We start from the raw sequence: 7,822 nt of genomic DNA on the forward strand, positions 1-7,822 counted from the left end.
TTAGATATTTTTTTGACATGCTATTTTATGGATTTTGGGGAAGTTTATGTATTCTAAAACGTTCAGAAAACCCGTAAAATAACAAATCAAATAAAATAACATAAAATGTTGCCAGAACAGACAAAAACAACATATTTTCAAAAAAATGACCCCGAAAGCAAGACTATACTATGGCAAAAATGTCAAAAACTGACATGTCCCAAAAACACATAAAAACAACTCAAACCTGCAGTATTTAGCATGCCAAAGCACGCCATAGCATAGAAAGTTGCAAAAACGGACAAAAACACCATATTTTGGCATGTTGAAAAAATGACCCAAAAAGCAAGGCTATAGTATGGCAAAAATGTCAAAAAGTGACATGTCCCAAAAACACTTAAAAACAACTCAAACCTGCAGTATTTAGCGTGCCAAAACACGCCATAGCATAGAAAGTTGCAAAAACTGACAAAAACACCATATTTTGGCATGTTGAAAAACTGACCCAAAAAGCAAGGCTATAGTATGGCAAAAATGTCAAAAAATGACACGTCCCAAAAACACTTAAAAACAACTTCAACCTGCATTAAATAGCGTGCCAATGCACGCCATAGCATAGAAAGTTGCAAAAACGGACAAAAACACCATATTTTGGCATGTTGAAATAATGACCCAAAAAGCAAGGCTATAGTATGGCAAAAATGTCAAAAAGTGACATGTCCCAAAAACACTTAAAAACAACTTAAACCTGAATTAAACAGCGTGCTAAGACATGCCATAGCATAGAAAGTTGCAAAAACGGACAAAAACACCATATTTTGGCATGTTGAAAAACCGACCCAAAAAGCAAGGCTATAGTATGACAAAACTGTCAAAAAGTGACATGTCCCAAAAACACTTAAAAACAACTTAAACCTGCATTTTTTAGCTTGCCAAAGCACGTCATAGCATAGAAAGTTACAAAAATGGACAAAAACACCATATTTTGGCATGTTGAAAAACCGACCCAAAAAGCAAGGCTATAGTATGACAAAACTGTCAAAAAGTGACATGTCCCAAAAACACTTAAAAAAAAATTAAACCTGCATTTTTTTAGCTTGCCAAAGCACGTCATAGCATAGAAAGTTGCAAAAACGGACAAAAACACCATATTTTGGCATGTTGAAAAAATGACCCAAAAAGCAAGGCTATAGTATGGCAAAAATGTCAAAAAATGACATGTCCCAAAAATACTTAAAAACTCAAACCTGCATTAAATAGCGTGCTAAGACATGCCATAGCATAGAAAGTTGCAAAAACGGACAAAAACACCATATTTTGGCATGTTGAAAAAATGACCCAAAAAGCAAGGCTATAGTATGGCAAAAATGTCAAGAAGTGACATGTTCCAAAAATACTTAAAAACAACTCAAACCTGCAATATTTGGCATGCCAAAGCACGCCATAGCATAGAAAGTTGCAAAAATGGACAAAAACACCATATTTTGGCATGTTGAAAAAATGACCCAAAAAGCAAGGCTATAGTATGGCAAAAATGTCAAAAAGTGACATGTCCCAAAAACACTTAAAAACAACTAAAACCAGCATTATATAGCGTGCTAAGACATGCCATAGCATAGAAAGTTGCAAAAACGGACAAAAACACCATATTTTGGCATGTTGAAAAAATGACCCAAAAAGCAAGGCTATAGTATGGCAAAAATGTCAAAAAGTGACATGTCCCAAAAACACTTAAAAACAACTTAAACCTGCATTAAATAGCGTGCTAAGACATGCCATAGCATAGAAAGTTGCAAGAACGGACAAAAACACCATATTTTGGCATGTTGAAAAAATGACCCAAAAAGCAAGGCTATAGTATGGCAAAAATGTCAAAAAGTGACATGTCCCAAAAACACTTAAAAACAACTCAAACCTGCAGTATTTAGCGTGCCAAAACACGCCATAGCATCGAAAGTTGCAAAAACGGACAAAAACACCATATTTTGGCATGTTGAAAAAATGACCAAAAAAGCAAGGCTATAGTATGGCAAAAATGTCAAAAAGTGACATGTCCCAAAAACACTTAAAAACAACTCAAACCTGCAGTATTTAGCGTGCCAAAACACACCATAGCATAGAAAGTTGCAAAAACGGACAAAAACACCATATTTTGGCATGTTGAAAAAATGACCCAAAGAGCAAGGCTATAGTATGGCAAAAATGTCAAAAAGTGACATGTCCCAAAAACACATAAAAACAACTCAAACCTGCAGTATTTAGCATGCCAAAGCACGCCATAGCATAGAAAGTTGCAAAAACGGACAAAAACACCATATTTTGGCATGTTGAAAAAATGACCCAAAAAGCAAGGCTATAGTATGGCAAAAATGTCAAAAAGTGACATGTCCCAAAAACACTTAAAAACAACTCAAACCTGCAGTATTTAGCGTGCCAAAACACGCCATAGCATAGAAAGTTGCAAAAACGGACAAAAACACCATATTTTGGCATGTTGAAAAAATGACCCAAAAAGCAAGGCTATAGTATGGCAAAAATGTCAAAAAGTGACATGTCCCAAAAACACTTAAAAACAAATTAAACCTGCATTAAATAGCGTGCCAAAGCATGCCATAGCATAGGATGTTGCAAAAACTGAAAAAAACACCATATTTTGGCATGTTGAAAAAATGACCAAAAAAGCAAGGCTATAGTATGGCAAAAATGTCAAAAAGTGACATGTCCCAAAAACACTTAAAAACACCTTAAACCTGCATTAAATAGCGTGCCAAAGCACGCCATAGCATAAAAAGTTGCAAAAATGGACAAAAACACCATATTTTGGCATGTTGAAAAATTGACCAAAAAAGCAAGGCTATAGTATGGCAAAAAGTGTGAAAAAGTGACATGTCCCAAAAACACTTAAAAACAACTCAAACCTGCAGTATTTAGCGTGCCAAAACACACCATAGCATAGAAAGTTGCAAAAACGGACAAAAACACCATATTTTGGCATGTTGAAAAAATGACCAAAAAAGCAAGGCTATAGTATGGCAAAAATGTCAAAAAGTGACATGTCCCAAAAACACTTAAAAACAACTTAAACCTGCATTAAATAGCGTGCCAAAGCACGCCATAGCATAGAAAGTTGCAAAAATGGACAAAAACACCATATTTTGGCATGTCGAAAAAATGACCCAAAAAGCAAGGCTATAGTATGGCAAAAATGTCAAAAAGTGACATGTCCCAAAAACACTTAAAAACAACTTAAACGTGCAATATTTGGCATGCCAAAGCATGCCATAGCATAGAAAGTTGCAAAAACGGACAAAAACACCATATTTTGGCATTTTGAAAAAATGACCCAAAGAGCAAGGCTATAGTATGGCAAAAATGTCAAAAAGTGACATGTCCCAAAAACACATAAAAACAACTCAAACCTGCAGTATTTAGCGTGCCAAAGCACGCCATAGCATAGAAAGTTGCAAAAACGGACAAAAACACCATATTTTGGCATGTTGAAAAAATGACCCAAAAAGCAAGGCTATAGTATGGCAAAATGTCAAAAAGTGACACGTCCAAAAAACACTTACAAACAACTAAAACCTGCAGTATTTAGCGTGCCAAAGCACGCCATAGCATAGAAAGTTGCAAAAACGGACAAAAACACCATATTTTGGCATGTTGAAAAAATGACCCAAAAAGCAAGGCTATAGTATGGCAAAAATGTCAAAAAGTGACATGTCCCAAAAACACTTAAAAACAACTTAAACCTGCATTAAATAGCGTGCCAAAGCACGCCATAGCATAGAAAGTTGCAAAAATGGACAAAAACACCATATTTTGGCATGTTGAAAAATTGACCAAAAAAGCAAGGCTATAGTATGGCAAAAATGTCAAAAAGTGACATGTCCCAAAAACACTTAAAAACAACTCAAACCTGCAGTATTTAGCGTGCCAAAACACGCCATAGCATAGAAAGTTGCAAAAACGGACAAAAACACCATATTTTGGCATGTTGAAAAAATGACCCAAAAAGCAAGGCTATAGTATGGCAAAAATGTCAAAAAGTGACATGTCCCAAAAACACTTAAAAACAACTCAAACCTGCAGTATTTAGCGTGCCAAAGCACGCCATAGCATAGAAAGTTGCAAAAACGGACAAAAACACCATATTTTGGCATGTTGAAAAATTGACCAAAAAAGCAAGGCTATAGTATGGCAAAAATGTCAAAAAGTGACATGTCCCAAAAACACATAAAAACAACTCAAACCTGCAGTATTTAGCGTGCCAAAGCACGCCATAGCATAGAAAGTTGCAAAAACGGACAAAAACACCATATTTTGGCATGTTGAAAAAATGACCCAAAGAGCAAGGCTATAGTATGGCAAAAATGTCAAAAAGTGACATGTCCCAAAAACACTTAAAAACAACTCAAACCTGCAGTATTTAGCGTGCCAAAACACGCCATAGCATAGAAAGTTGCAAAAACGGACAAAAACACCATATTTTGGCATGTTGAAAAAATGACCCATAAAGCAAGGCTATAGTATGGCAAAAATGTCAAAAAGTGACATGTCCCAAAAACACGAAAAACAACTCAAACCTGCAGTATTTAGCGTGCCAAAACACGCCATAGTATAGAAAGTTGCAAAAACTAACAAAAACACCATATTTTGGCATGTTGAAAAAATGACCCAAAGAGCAAGGCTATAGTATGGCAAAAATGTCAAAAAGTGACATGTCCCAAAAACACTTAAAAACAACTCAAACCTGCAGTATTTAGCGTGCCAAAGCACGCCATAGCATAGAAAGTTGCAAAAACGGACAAAAACACCATATTTTGGCATGTTGAAAAAATGACCCAAAAAGCAAGGCTATAGTATGGCAAAAATGTCAAAAAGTGACATGTCCCAAAAACACTTAAAAACAACTCAAACCTGCAGTATTTAGCGTACAAAGCACGCCATAGCATAGAAAGTTGCAAAACGGACAAAAACACCATATTTTGGCATGTTGAAAAAATGACCCAAAAAGCAAGGCTATAGTATGGCAAAATGTCAAAAATGACATGTCCCAAAAACACTTAAAACAACTCAAACCTGCAGTATTTAGCGTGCCAAAACACGCCATAGCATAGAAAGTTGCAAAAACGGACAAAAACACCATATTTTGGCATGTTGAAAAAATGACCCAAAGAGCAAGGCTATAGTATGGCAAAAATGTCAAAAAGTGACATGTCCCAAAAACACTTAAAAACAACTCAAACCTGCAGTATTTAGCGTGCCAAAACACGCCATAGCATAGAAAGTTGCAAAAACGGACAAAAACACCATATTTTGGCATGTTGAAAAAATGACCCAAAAAGCAAGGCTATAGTATGGCAAAAATGTCAAAAAGTGACATGTCCCAAAAACACTTAAAACAACTCAAACCTGCAGTATTTAAGCGTACAAAGCACGCCATAGCATAGAAAGTCGCAAAAACGGACAAAAACACCATATTTTGGCATGTTGAAAAAATGACCCAAAAAGCAAGGCTATAGTATGGCAAAAATGTCAAAAAGTGACATGTCCCAAAAATACTTAAAAACAACTCAAACCTGCAGTATTTAGCGTGCCAAAACACGCCATAGCATAGAAAGTTGCAAAAACGGACAAAAACACCATATTTTGGCATGTTGAAAAATGACCCAAAAAGCAAGGCTATAGTATGGCAAAATGTCAAAAATGACATGTCCCAAAAACACTTAAAAACAACTCAAACCTGCAGTATTTAGCGTACAAAGCACGCCATAGCATAGAAAGTTGAAAAACGGACAAAAACACCATATTTTGGCATGTTGAAAAATGACCCATAAAGCAAGGCTATAGTATGGCAAAAATGTCAAAAAGTGACATGTCCCAAAAACACGAAAAACAACTCAAACCTGCAGTATTTAGCGTGCCAAAACACGCCATAGTATAGAAAGTTGCAAAAACTAACAAAAACACCATATTTTGGCATGTTGAAAAAATGACCCAAAAAGCAAGGCTATAGTATGGCAAAAATGTCAAAAAGTGACATGTCCCAAAAACACTTAAAAACAACTCAAACCTGCAGTATTTAGCGTGCCAAAACACGCCATAGCATAGAAAGTTGCAAAAACGGACAAAAACACCATATTTTGGCATGTTGAAAAAATGACTCAAAAAGCAAGGCTATAGTATGGCAAAAATGTCAAAAAATGACATGTCCCAAAAACTCTTACAAACAACTCAAACCTGCAGTATTTAGCGTGCCAAAACACGACATAGCATAGAAAGTTGCAAAACGGACAAAAACAACATATTTTAGCATGTTGTAAAAATAACCCAATGAGCAAGGCTATAGTATGGCAAAAATGTCAAAAAGTGACATGTCCCAAAAACACATAAAAACAACTCAAACCTGCAGTATTTAGCGTACAAAACACGCCATAGCATAGAAAGTTGCAAAACGGACAAAAACACCATATTTTGGCATGTTGAAAAAATGACCCAAAAAGCAAGGCTATAGTATGGCAAAATGTCAAAAAGTGGCATGTCCCAAAAACACTTAAAAACAACTCAAACCTGCAGTATTTAGCGTACAAAACACGCCATAGCATAGAAAGTTGCAAAAACGGACAAAAACACCATATTTTGGCATGTTGAAAAAATGACCCATAAAGCAAGGCTATAGTATGGCAAAAATGTCAAAAAGTGACATGTCCCAAAAACACGAAAAACAACTCAAACCTGCAGTATTTAGCGTGCCAAAACACGCCATAGTATAGAAAGTTGCAAAAACTAACAAAAACACCATATTTTGGCATGTTGAAAAAATGACCCAAAGAGCAAGGCTATAGTATGGCAAAAATGTCAAAAAGTGACATGTCCCAAAAACACTTAAAACAACTCAAACTCAGATTAAATAGCGTGCCAAAGCACGCCATAGCATAGAAAGTTGCAAAACGGACAAAAACACCATATTTTGGCATGTTGAAAAATGACCCAAAAAGCAAGGCTATAGTATGGCAAAAATGTCAAAAAGTGACATGTCCCAAAAACACTTAAAAACAACTCAAACCTGCAGTATTTAGCGTGCCAAAACACGCCATAGCATAGAAAGTTGCAAAAGCGGACAAAAACACCATATTTTGGCATGTTGAAAAATGACCCAAAAAGCAAGGCTATAGTATGGCAAAATGTCAAAAATGACATGTCCCAAAAACACTTAAAACAACTCAAACCTGCAGTATTTAGCGTACAAAGCACACCATAGCATAGAAAGTTGCAAAAACGGACAAAAACACCATATTTTGGCATGTTGAAAAAATGACCCAAAGAGCAAGGCTATAGTATGGCAAAAATGTCAAAAAGTGACATGTCCCAAAAACACTTAAAAACAACTCAAACCTGCATTAAATAGCGTGCTAAGACATGCCATAGCATAGAAAGTTGCAAAAACGGACAAAAACACCATATTTTGGCATGTTGAAAAAATGACCCAAAAAGCAAGGCTATAGTATGGCAAAAATGTCAAAAAGTGACATGTCCCAAAACACTTAAAAACAACTCAAACCTGCAGTATTTAGCGTGCCAAAACACGCCATAGCATCGAAAGTTGCAAAACGGACAAAACACCATATTTTGGCATGTTGAAAAATGACCCAAAAAGCAAGGCTATAGTATGGCAAAATGTCAAAAAGTGACATGTCCCAAAACACTTAAAAACAACTCAAACCTGCAGTATTTAAGCGTGCCAAAACACACCATAGCATAGAAAGTTGCAAAACGGACAAAAACACCATATTTTGGCATGTTGAAAAATGACCCAAAGAGCAAGGCTATAGTATGGCAA

The sequence above is a fragment of the Plectropomus leopardus genome, chromosome 13, assembly GCF_026936395.1.
Source record: "Plectropomus leopardus strain MGB_pleo_1.0 chromosome 13, ASM2693639v1, whole genome shotgun sequence".
NCBI lineage: Eukaryota > Metazoa > Chordata > Actinopteri > Perciformes > Serranidae > Plectropomus > Plectropomus leopardus.